Source organism: Hibiscus syriacus, unplaced genomic scaffold (genome assembly GCF_006381635.1).
Source record: "Hibiscus syriacus cultivar Baekdansim isolate YM2019G1 unplaced genomic scaffold, ASM638163v2 tig00109945_pilon, whole genome shotgun sequence".
NCBI classification, from domain to species: domain Eukaryota; kingdom Viridiplantae; phylum Streptophyta; class Magnoliopsida; order Malvales; family Malvaceae; genus Hibiscus; species Hibiscus syriacus.
Window position 1 is genome coordinate 4,074,187 of NW_024062535.1, and position 11,939 is coordinate 4,086,125.

The following is an 11,939-nucleotide window of genomic DNA, read 5'->3' on the forward strand; positions in this document are numbered from 1 at the left end:
AGATCAAAATATAAACAACAAAAATTAAAGGGGAAATTAGAAAGGATTATTTATGTTGAAGTATGATCTTAGATTACAAAGTTTCAATTTGAAGATAATTTGCTATTGAGTTCCTAGTAGATCGGAGATTAATAACAAGTTTTGTAAAAGAGTAATTTGTATGTTTTAAGTTTACCTGAAGTTAATTCTACTATTAAGTGATGATTATTTCGAAAATATTAAGATATGGAATCATTTTCTTATTTTTATGTTGTAACTTTTTTTTAATATTTGAGTTGATTAAAATGTAATATATGTTTTTAATCTTTATAGAAAATCAATTGTATATATTTTACCGACCTATACGATGATGATTAGTCAATCGACCCCTTTAGATCCACCAGTGATGGACACAATAAGATTAGATGTAATCACTAAAAGCGAGAATTAATAATTATGATTACAGTTACAAATTTTAGTAAGCAATAACATTTGTTAACGGTCGTTAAATAAATAAATAGGAATGTAAGTATGAGATATAATTAATAAAGTAGTTACATAGGCTCACATTAACGCTTCGAACCGAGTTGGGTAATTTTCAGGAGAGCACCAGAGCTGAGTGAAGGAAGATATTATGCCTGTATGTTCACACCATCTGGTACAGTAAAAACAACCTCACTTAAGCTTTTATCAAAAGGAATTAGGCAGATATAAAACACAAATATCTCATGCTTATATTTATTTTAGGGTAAACTACACCAGATACCATTGATCTGTAGGTGTTGTATCGTTTATAACACTAAACTTTTAATTTTGTCAATTATAGCACAAAACTTTGATTTTCGTTTCAATTATACCACTAGGCCGCTAAATCGCTAACAGTCGGATCAAAACAACGTCTTTTTGGTGAGGCATCTACGTCGGTAGTCGTCAGTCACGTCTTCGTGTAGTTAACGATTTAACGGTTTAGTGGTTTAATTAAAACAAAAATAAATTTCAATGTTATAATTGGCAAAATTGAAAGTTCGGTAGCATAAACGATACAACACCTAAAGTTTGGTGTATGATGTAGTTTACCCCTTTTTTTAATATACAAATATACACGTGGGTTACGCAGATTGAGAAAGATTCTGCGCTAAAAATTTAGTGAACTTTAGCAAATCATTCGGAGAAACCACGGTTGGGGTTGAAGATGAAAAGGCATGATGTTTTATTGAAGATGGAAGCATTGTTTAAATACAAGATGAAAACACAAAATTGATGTTTTATTGAAATTCTCTCTTATAGGTGAAGCCTTCTCCTAGAGATGTCTGTAAGCTTATCTTCTCTATGGTATTCTTCTTGCTCGATTAAATAAGCTTAGTATCTTATTACTGCGGTGGTCAATGGGGGATCGAGCTCTTGGTTGTTTTTTCCAGGTTGGTTTCCATTTTATGGAGTAGTCATTTCTTGTGGGTTTCAGCATATTTTCGGGGCTGATTGTGTCGTGTCCTGGTCAGGCATGGGGGCATTTCGTCGTTTTTTCTGTTTAGTTTTCGAGTCTTAGTGTTTTGTCCTGGGTGTTATTTAATTTTTCCCCCTCAAATAGGGTCATGTAATGCACTGTCAAGTGGTACTTTTAATTCTAATAAATTAATTGCTGTGGTAAAAAAAGATGAAATAACAAATTCTCAGGAATTTTTGCAACATTTTCTGCTGCACATATAAGTTGCTCATATATTTGGTTTGTAATTGATGGTATGCTTTTCAGAAAGCTGGATGGAGAAAGTGGATCCTGGAAAATCTATACCTCCTCCCATGGAGATTTCCGGGGTGATTATCGCCCTGGAACGTACTCCGATATTTTCTTGATGTCCACCTGCACATCAATGATCATCTGTTCTAATTTTCGAAAACGTAAATAAAAAAAAATGGTTTAAGCAAGGTGTGCTTACCTGCTCAGCTAAGAACTCACTCTCGACGAAATCCGTCAACTGCACATCATGGTTCCGCTCAGCCAGCTTAATCATTTTGTTATGCGTAAACGTCATTCATAATATTATTAGGTAATATTTACATTACGTTAATAAAAATGTGACAATATCTATTTCGTCACATATAGGTTGATTTTAATGTATTATTCGTGACGATATAAATTATTAATGACAAAATTTTATATAATTTAGCAACGTAACTAGTTATCATCGAGTATCACTTATAAAGTGATATTATATATATATATATACACACACGTCATTCATACAACTATTAGATGACAATGAAAACTAGTTACGTTTATATATAATGTCACTTTATAAGTAATATTCGATGACAACCAGATACGTTACTAAATTATATAAAATTTGGTTATTGATAATTTATATCTTCACAAATAATACATTAAAACAACTTATATGTGACGAAATAGATATTGTCACATTGTTAGTGAAGTAATATAAATGTTACCTAAAAATATTATGAATGACGATTATGTTTAACGTCACTTTATAATTTATATTCCATGACATTTACTTAAGTCACTAAATTATATAAGATTTAGTTATTGATAATTTATATATCATGAATAATGCATTAAAATTCAACTATATGTCACATTAGAGTATATTTTGTGACGTTATACACCACATCATATAAAATTTTCGTCATAAATTGATAAATTTGTTACAGTAATTACTTTAAGCTGTTTTAATTGGATTTGTGTTGGACTCCAAGATTTTCAGCAATAGACTGGATTATTAGATCAAACAATAATCCAATTAAAACAACCCAAAGTAGCTGGAGAATGCAAAGATATATGATACCAAAGTTCAAAAATATTGTTGCATCTATGAATAATATAAAGACTTACTCTTCAACATATTACTTCAAATCCATGACTGGAACCTGCTTGTAAATCACTTTCCGCTGTGTGACATGAAATCAATCAGATAAGTTTCCAAAATGATTAAGGTGGCTGAGCGGAACCATGATGTGCAGTTGACGGATTTCGTCGAAGGAGAGTTCTTAGCTGAGCAGGTAAGCATACCTCGCTTAAGCCTTTTTTATTTACGATTTCGAATATTAGACCAGATGATCATGATCTCGGCTTGCTTTCTCTACAAGTTGAAGCCATTAAGAAAATATCCGAGTACGGTCCAGGTTGATCATCACCCCAGAATGCTACATGGGACGAGGTATCGATATTCCAGGATCCCCAAGAAATTCACTGATTGCCATGTCCGTCATACATGGCAATGGCTAATGGCTTAAAGTTGTCAGGATCGAGATAAACTAATGAAACAAGGAAACCAGGGCCTAAAAATGACAAACTTTCTCCATCCAGGCTTCTTGAAAAAAAATCCCAGAAAAGCATGCTATCGATTACAAACCAAATATAAGCTCAGCTTAGTTGTGGAGGATTGTGGGGTGGTTTCAGGCTTCACGTACACAGTGAAATCATTCAGAGAAATCATGTTGGGGTTGAAGATGAAAAGGCTTTATTTATTTATTTATTTATTTTTGAGAAGGAAGCATGGTTTAAACACAACAAGTAATAAAAAATTCTCAAGAATTTCTGCAACATTTTCTGCTGCAAACTTCTCATCTCTCGCTCTCTTTAACTTTACTCAATTTTAGGAATTCATACTGTAATATGCATAACAAATGTTCTGTAGACCATATTTAATGTACTATTTTCTATATTTATTTGTGTGTATAAACTTGAACACCTTTCAAGCAGTTTTAATTTTGTAATCATCTCAATCCATTTTGAGGAAAAAATAAAGCCATCCAGTAAGGCCTATTCCATAATCCAATATCAAGTATACAAGGACTCTTATCCCTTTGATTCAGCATACTATATATACATATATTACTGCATAATCTTTCTAAATCTGCCTAGCTGACGTGTATATTTGTATATTAAAATTAATATAGGCATCAGATATTTACCCCTAACTGACATGATTTAATTTATCTCTAATTTTGTCAACGAATGTTGGCACAAGTGGTTGGCATTCAGGAATTTCAGCTTATAAGGCAAAATTTGAATCTTACTACGGTCAATCTTGGTGGGCAATATGTAAATTCCAATGTAAGTCTCTATTGGGTCTTAGGTATGCCCTAACTCTGAACTAGGGGAGCTACCCTTGACCTAAACTTTATGTAACCAAAAAATTTTATCTCTAATTTTTAAAACATTTTATTTGAATTTTCAAAATATTAGTAATAATACCACTAAAGTTATTCCTGAAGTCTCATCATTAGTTTAGATACTAATTGTTAGCATTTATCTTAAGTGCAATATATTTAACTATGTGGATCTAATTGACGAAACATGTATATCGTATTACATAAACAATTTAAATATTTCATGTTAGATCAAAATAGGTGTTAATGATTGAACTAATGTTGAATTAAGATTTTGATATAACATTAAATTGTAAAATTGATTTTGGACTTAATTGGATTTGTCAAAAATTTATTAAAAATAATTCAAAGTCCAAATTAACTTGAAAAATATGTTTTAAATGTTTTCCAACTTAGTCGAATCTTTTCAAAAACATACTCGATGGTTTTTTCTTTTTAAAGTTAAATTTCTAAGCATTTTTAGCTCAAAGGATCAATCCCTTTGACTAAAGGATCAATCCCTTTGACTAAAGGATCGATCCCTTAGATTCCAGTGAGTTTAGGATCGATCCCTTTCTTACAACGATCAAACTATTTGAAAAAGAATCGATCCCTTTCACTAAATGATTTATCCCTCGTGCATTAAATGTTGTTTTTCATTGTAGGTAACGACTATAATGCCCCCAACGACTCCAAACAGCTAGAATTAATAGAGAAGTTATAAATTGAAGGTCAAAACTTCCCAATGTCTACAAGAATCATATTGAACCAACCTACCAACATCAATGATATTTGGGACAAGCTCCAAGTCACTCATGAAGGAACTAATGAAGTAAGGGAAACAAAAATCAATCTTCTCAAACATAGCTATGAAAATTTTGAGATGAAATCGGATGAAGATATCAAAGTTATGTCGGATAGATTTTTTGTGATTATCAATGGCCTCAAGGGATATGGAGAAGTCATCCCTAATGAAAAACTTGTGAGGAAGATGATATATTCTCTTTCAAAATCATGGCAATCGAAGAAGACGATGATTATCGCAGTGAAGAACCTAAAGTCTCTCACTCTTGATGAGCTTATTGGTTCCTTACTCACTCATGAGTTGATAGTAAAAGAAAAGGAGAAAGAAGAAGAAAAGAAAGAGAAGAAGATAAAGGATGTTAACATCACTCTCAAGTCCACCAATGAAGATAAAGAATATTAAAGTGAAGAGGTGGATAAAGAAGATAAAGAGATGACCAAGCTCTTCAAAAAGATTCACAAGGTTCATATCTTCCGAAGGAAGTGAAGTGAAGCATGAATTGAGCAAGAAAAAGGTCCTCGGTCTACTATGAATGTTAAAGAACGAGACATGTCAAATATGAATGTCTTCTTTTAAAGAACACAGGATCAAGCAAGAAGAAGACTTTTGTTGCTACTTGGAGTAATGAGGACATCATCTATAATGAAGAAAATAAAGTAGCCAACTTTTTCCTTATGGCCATCCAAGAAGATTCAAAGGTATCTTCTAACTCAGATTAATTAAATATATATTCTTTTGATGAGTTGGAGATGCTTACGATTAATTGATTTTGGAATTTGAGACCATGAATTCCAAATACAAAAAAATAATTTCTAAATTTGAAAATGAATAATATTGTCTTTTGAAAATTAAATTGGATTTTGAAAGCAAAAATGAAATTTTGAAAAAAGATTTAGAACTTTCAATATTGAAAAATGAAAATTTTGAAAAAGAAATATTTGATTTAAAAACTAAGCTTGATAGCTTAATAAAAGAGAAAGAAATTATTTCTCACAAATTATCAAAGTTAATAGTGGCAAAATGTTCACATCGTCATTATCGTGATCATAATTCTAATACTTGTCCTATAAGGAAAATAAAATCTTATAAAATAAGACAAGTATGGGTTCCTAAGAGAACTAGAGGCATTTTAACTAACAATCAAGGACCCAAAGTAATTTGGGTACCAAAAATCAAGTAAGTGTCTCTTATAGGTGTGTTGTAATAATGGTGAGCAATGTCAAGCTATTTGGAGGCTCTAAAACACACTAAGGAATAACACTTGAAGAAAGTGAGACAACCTTGATTCAAGTGGTAACAATTTTAATTTCTTGCAATTTTGTACTTTTATGTGATTAAATATGTTTATATGCATGATTGTGTGTCCACACACAGTGCTTAATTACAATTAGTTAGGGGGACTTAGTTTTTGCATGAGTTGCAATTTTGTGGCCTTATATGCTTATGTTGATGATTTTGGCCTTAAATTTGCAATACTTGATTGTTGTGATGAAATCATATTCTCCATGCTTTGTATTGATTAGGTATGTTAATGTTGAGAATATGATGTTTCAATGTAACAAAAAATTGAAAATATGCATGTTTAGGATCTTCAGAGCCATTGTTTGATTATATGACTTGATTTGGCTTTAGTTGTGCAAATTATGGACTAAATTGATCAACAATAAAAATTTGCATAATTTGATGTTTTATGTTGACATTCATGCACATTTAGTATCCCCAAGGTCACCAATATTAATTTGCTATCAATACTATGACTTAGGTTGTATCTAATTAGAGTCTTATGTAATCAAATTTAGTCATTGGAATTAAAAATGCATTTTTAAAGAGAAATGATCGATCTCTTGTACATTCCTGAAAAAGGATCGATCCCTTTAGGCCAAAATCACAGAGAAAGGCTGTTTTAAACTTGTTTTAGGTGTATATCACCTTCCCTAAGCCATATTTTGAAACCAAATACCCAAAATCGCTCCAAATCAAATTTTACCCAAAAATTCTTCGATCTAAATCGTTTCCAAATGGGTTTTGTGCGAAAATAATCCTTCTTTCATCCTTTCATCAAATCATATATTCATTTTTTAAGGAATCAAGACATTTGGGTAACAATTTTTCAAAACCCTAACTTTTCAATTTTTTAAATTCGGATTAATTGGGTTGAATTAGGTGGTTAGAGAACATTTATTTACTGTAAAAATTATTTCTTTGTTATAGGGAGCATTATCCATTGATCAATTTTTCAAAATCCCAAATTTTTATCTTGCACCCACAAGGTGTTAGATAAAAGTCCTCAACCAAAACCACCCTCAAATCCCATTAGACCATACCATATTTTTAAGCCAAAATTTCAGTTTTAATTCCTCTTAAATTCCTTTTTGGAATCTTTAAACACTCTTTTTGTTCAAAAAACACTTTTTTATAAATTACTATTTTTTAAAATGTTGAAAAGAAAGTAATGGTTTCAAAGGGGCCATCCTCGAGCAATCCTACAATTAACTCTTTGATTGAACAATGTTTCAAATCAACCAAAGTTCGTGGGCGTTTTGGCTCATTTTTTACATATCAACCTATTAAGGAAACTCGAAAAATTGATTTTGAATTTTTAAACAATTTCATTTTTCCTTACGAGCAAAATTTAAGGGATATGAAACTTTTTAATCTCCTCAACTTCAATGGTCCTACTTATTATTCATTGTTTCAAGCTTTTTACTCAAATGCTCGTGTATTATTTTCTTCTCGTAATGGCATCATCTTTTTGGACCATTGTTTCATATCATATGGGTCAAACCATCACTACTACCGTGAATTTCATCGCCCAATCTTTTGACCTCCCTCTTACCGGCAATGATAATGAAAAAGGCTATTTTCCTCCTGAGATGCACCTTAGAAACAAAAGAGCCACCTTGTTCTTCCTAAAAGACCAATTGCTCCATCTTATTATCTTTCATTGTATCCATGACCGTGGCATAAAATTCTCCACAATTCGAGAGAGCGACTATTGGTGGATGTTTTGCATTTAACGTAGTAACAAGCTTTACCTTGCTAGTATGATATTCAACGACATTTTGAGCGTGATCAAATCGAAGGCTCGACCAAACCTTGTCTACGGGATATACCTCAGTCACTTGTTTAAGCTTCTCAATGTCGACACTTCACAAGAGACCGACACATATCCTTCTGATAAGAGGATCACTGGAAGGAGCCCCAGGGATCCATGTATTGGGTTCGTAGTCACCACGGAGAGCACATGGAGGATAAGCATGATGGAGATGAGCATATGGATGATGCACGTGATGACGACGTTGGGTAGGAGCCTGAGAAAGCGGCTCATGTAGACTGACACCTCTTGCAGATTTTGTTTGAGGTTTTGAGAGATGATGCTTCGATTTTGTATTCTCTCCAAGCCCATGTGGAGTCCCGCTTTGACTCGATCGAGTATTTTTAATATTCTCTTGACCCTTATATTATCGAGGAGGTCTGAGCGATTCAGTGCCAGCTCGATGGATTCTCTTTCCCTCATTCATCACCATCTTAGATCATGCATATCACATCATATCATTTCTATTGCATTTTTAGACTTTGTCACATTTTGGATATTTGACTTTTGATGATTGGTTTTATGAACCTATGTTGATTTGATCATTGGTTGCTTTTTATGGATATTTGAACTTATATGAATTTGATATTTTGGGATACTCATGCTTTTAGTACCTTAATATGCTTATTGTTGATTCTAGCTTATTTCAATTACTTTATCTCCATTGTTATATGCTACTAACACTGTTGAATTATTTTTTATATAACAAAAAAGGGGAGAAGTAAGTATAAAATTGAAAATGATCTTTCAAAATTAAAATTGGAGCTTAAAATTTTTCACAAATTCTCAAATTGTTTTATTATTTTTCAAAGGGGAGCATTTAAAAAAAATCAAAAGGTTTTGTTATATTAAAAAGGGGGAGATTTTTGAATTAATATTTTGATATAACATTAAATTGCAAGATTTTATTTTTGAACTTAATTGAATTTTTTAAACAATTATCAAAAAATAATTCAAAGTCCAAATTAACTTGATAAATATGTTTTAAATGTTTTTTGACTTAGTTGAACCTTTTTGAAAACATACTCGGTCATCTTTTAGCTTTAAAGTTAAGTTACCAAGCATTTTTGGCTCAAAGGATCGATCCCTTTGAGCAAAGGATCAATCCCATTGAAAAAAGATTGATCCCTTGGATTCCAATGAGTTTAGGATCGATCCCTCGAGGAAAAGGATTGATCCCTTCACCAAAAGGGTCCCCTTAAAGGATTAATCCCTTTCTTATAACAATCAAAATATTTGAAAAGGGGTTGATCCCTTTCACTAAAGAATCGATCCTTTGTGCATTAAATGTTGTTTTTGGTTGTAGGTAACAACTATAATGACCTCCAATTGCTCCAAATGGCTAGAATTCACGAGGAAGTTATAAATTGAAGGTCAAAGCTTCCCAACCAACATCAAAGTTTTATTTTGTGCTTAATTTGTCAACTTCTTTGTTGTAAACACACTTGAGAGCTTTATTGTTTATTTTGTGCAATTGTGATTTGGATGAGAACTTAATTAGTGCAAACACATTTGCCTTATAATGTTTTCTCTTTGTTTTCTTTATTTGTAATTCCTCTCGTGGAAAGAGTGTAAACTAGGTTTTGGGGTATAAACCTTGTGGGTTGTTGTTAGGTTATACCTTATCTAAGGTAAGCAAATCTAGTGGATTTGAGAAATCCTTAGTGTGGATGCTAAGGTAGTGGATGTAGATTTTTTTGAGAAAGTAAAACCACTCTAAATCAATGTACAAAAATTTTATTTTTCGATTGCTTCCACCAAAATTCTTAATAGGTCAATTCACCCCCTCTTGGTGTTATTCAGTTGATTGATAAAGCTAACCATTAAAATATGTTGAAATTTATAGACTAATTTAAAATAATTGGCTCATTTTGATATAGTTATTCATTGTTTTCGTACCTATGTAACTTTGTTTTTATCCTAATTCATATGATGCAAAGATATCATCTAAAGGTAAACTAATTATGTAACACCTCTAATTTTGAGTTAATGGTTTTGAGTTGACCCAAGTGGGCGTTAGATGAGAAAAGTAGGATGTTATGAAGCTTTAGGCCAAATTTGGGTTTGTTTAGGAAATAATTTAGCCCAATAAATTATAAAAGGGTATTTTTGTATTGGCTTCAAAGGAAAGGGACCAAGGAAGTAATTATCCCCTGAAATATTTAAAAGGCTAATCACTAGGGCAAAGAAGAAAGAAAAGCTAAGTGTTTTCCTTATTTTCATCCCATTCTTATATTCTTCTCCATCTTATTCTTCTTATATCTTCCTCTTGTCAGTTGGCAAAGGTGATAACTTTATTGTTCATCATCCATGGTTTGAAATTGTGAAGGTAAAATCCTTATTTAGCATCCTTAGAACTTTCATTTAAGCTCTCAACCTCAAGTTTTGTCCATGGTGGGGGTTTACGAAGGATTTTGGGTTTTAGAGTTTAAGGGTAGTTCTAATCCATTTCTAAGAGAAATAATTCGTATTTCTACTTATCTTAAGTCTTTGAATGAGTTGGTAACTTATTTCCTTATGTTTGATTAGTGAAAGAGGTGGGTGGATGCTCTAAAAGCAAGGGTAAGGAAAAGTCTGTGCTTAGGTGAGCTTGTGGTTGTTTCTCAACAACTAGATGTAAGGTAACACACATCTAACTCTTCTATAATGCTTGTAGATCAACATGTGTAGTTTTCTTATTTGTATGAGTGCATGAGGCATGATGGATGCATTTAAGTTAATGGGTGAAATAGTGTGTTTTCAACATTATTAGTGCATAAGAATAACATATTTTGATCCCCTTAAACTTCCATAAGATTTAATTAACACTAAGGGCTTTAAGAGGGCATTGGGTACGAGTTGAAGTAGCCTCTTCGTAAAAATATAGTATTTTGGGTTTAGAGTATTGGTATTGGAAGAACAATATGTCACATAGGCCAAAATCAAGAATTTTGGTCAAGTAGTATCAATACATTGTTCATGGAGTATCAATAGTAGTCATTGGGTATCGATATCGAGAGCATGATACCGATACCAGGGTTGAGAGGGTAGTACCGATACCCTGTATGGGTTATTACTACTAAAAGGCTACTTAAAAACATCGAAAGCAAAAATGGTATCAGTACACATGGTGAGTGTCGATACTTAAGGGTCAGTATCGATACTACAGGGAAGAGTATCTGTAATACCCCAAATTTTGTCTAGTGACTAAAATGTAAGTTTTGAAACTTTGGTGGCTAAAGCATAAACTTTGTAAAAGTTTATGGACTAAAAATATATTTTGAAAAGTTATAAAAAATTTATGCCATAAATAAACAGTTTGGCCTAAAACATGAATTTTCTTGGGAATCAAATTTTTGGTACGAGATTTATATTAAAAATTATAAAGTGATAAAGTTATGGATTAAATTCGGATAATCAGATCGAAACGGAATTTCACGAAAATTTGAAGGATGCTATATAAGGGTTGGAAATATTATTTTCATATTTTATATTAGTGAAATTTAGCATGAATCAGTGGAATTGAAGTTAATTTGACATATTTGACCAAATTGTGGAAATTTTGAAACCAAAATGCACTTTTTGAAAATTGCAAAGCCAAAGTAGAAAGTCAAAGTCAAATTGGTTCATCTTTGACTATGGAATATTTTAATGAAAGATAATGCAATGGAAGTTGGTAATTATCATGATTCATTAATGGCATATATGCCATTTCCCACTAAATGAATTAAAAATTCAATTCAGTTAAATAAATGCCAAATGTTCATGAAAGTAACTAGAAATTTCATGATAATTTTTGCTTATCATCAAGCTTAGGCCGTGAGTCTCCATAGCAAGGTAAGAAACTTTTTCAAGTTCATTTTAAAGCTTACATAATTGATTTTAGGACTAAAGCGTGAAATAGAGAATTAATCTACATAAAATTCTCTATCATTTGGTATAAATATTACTTGGTGAACATGTTTATTTTATGAT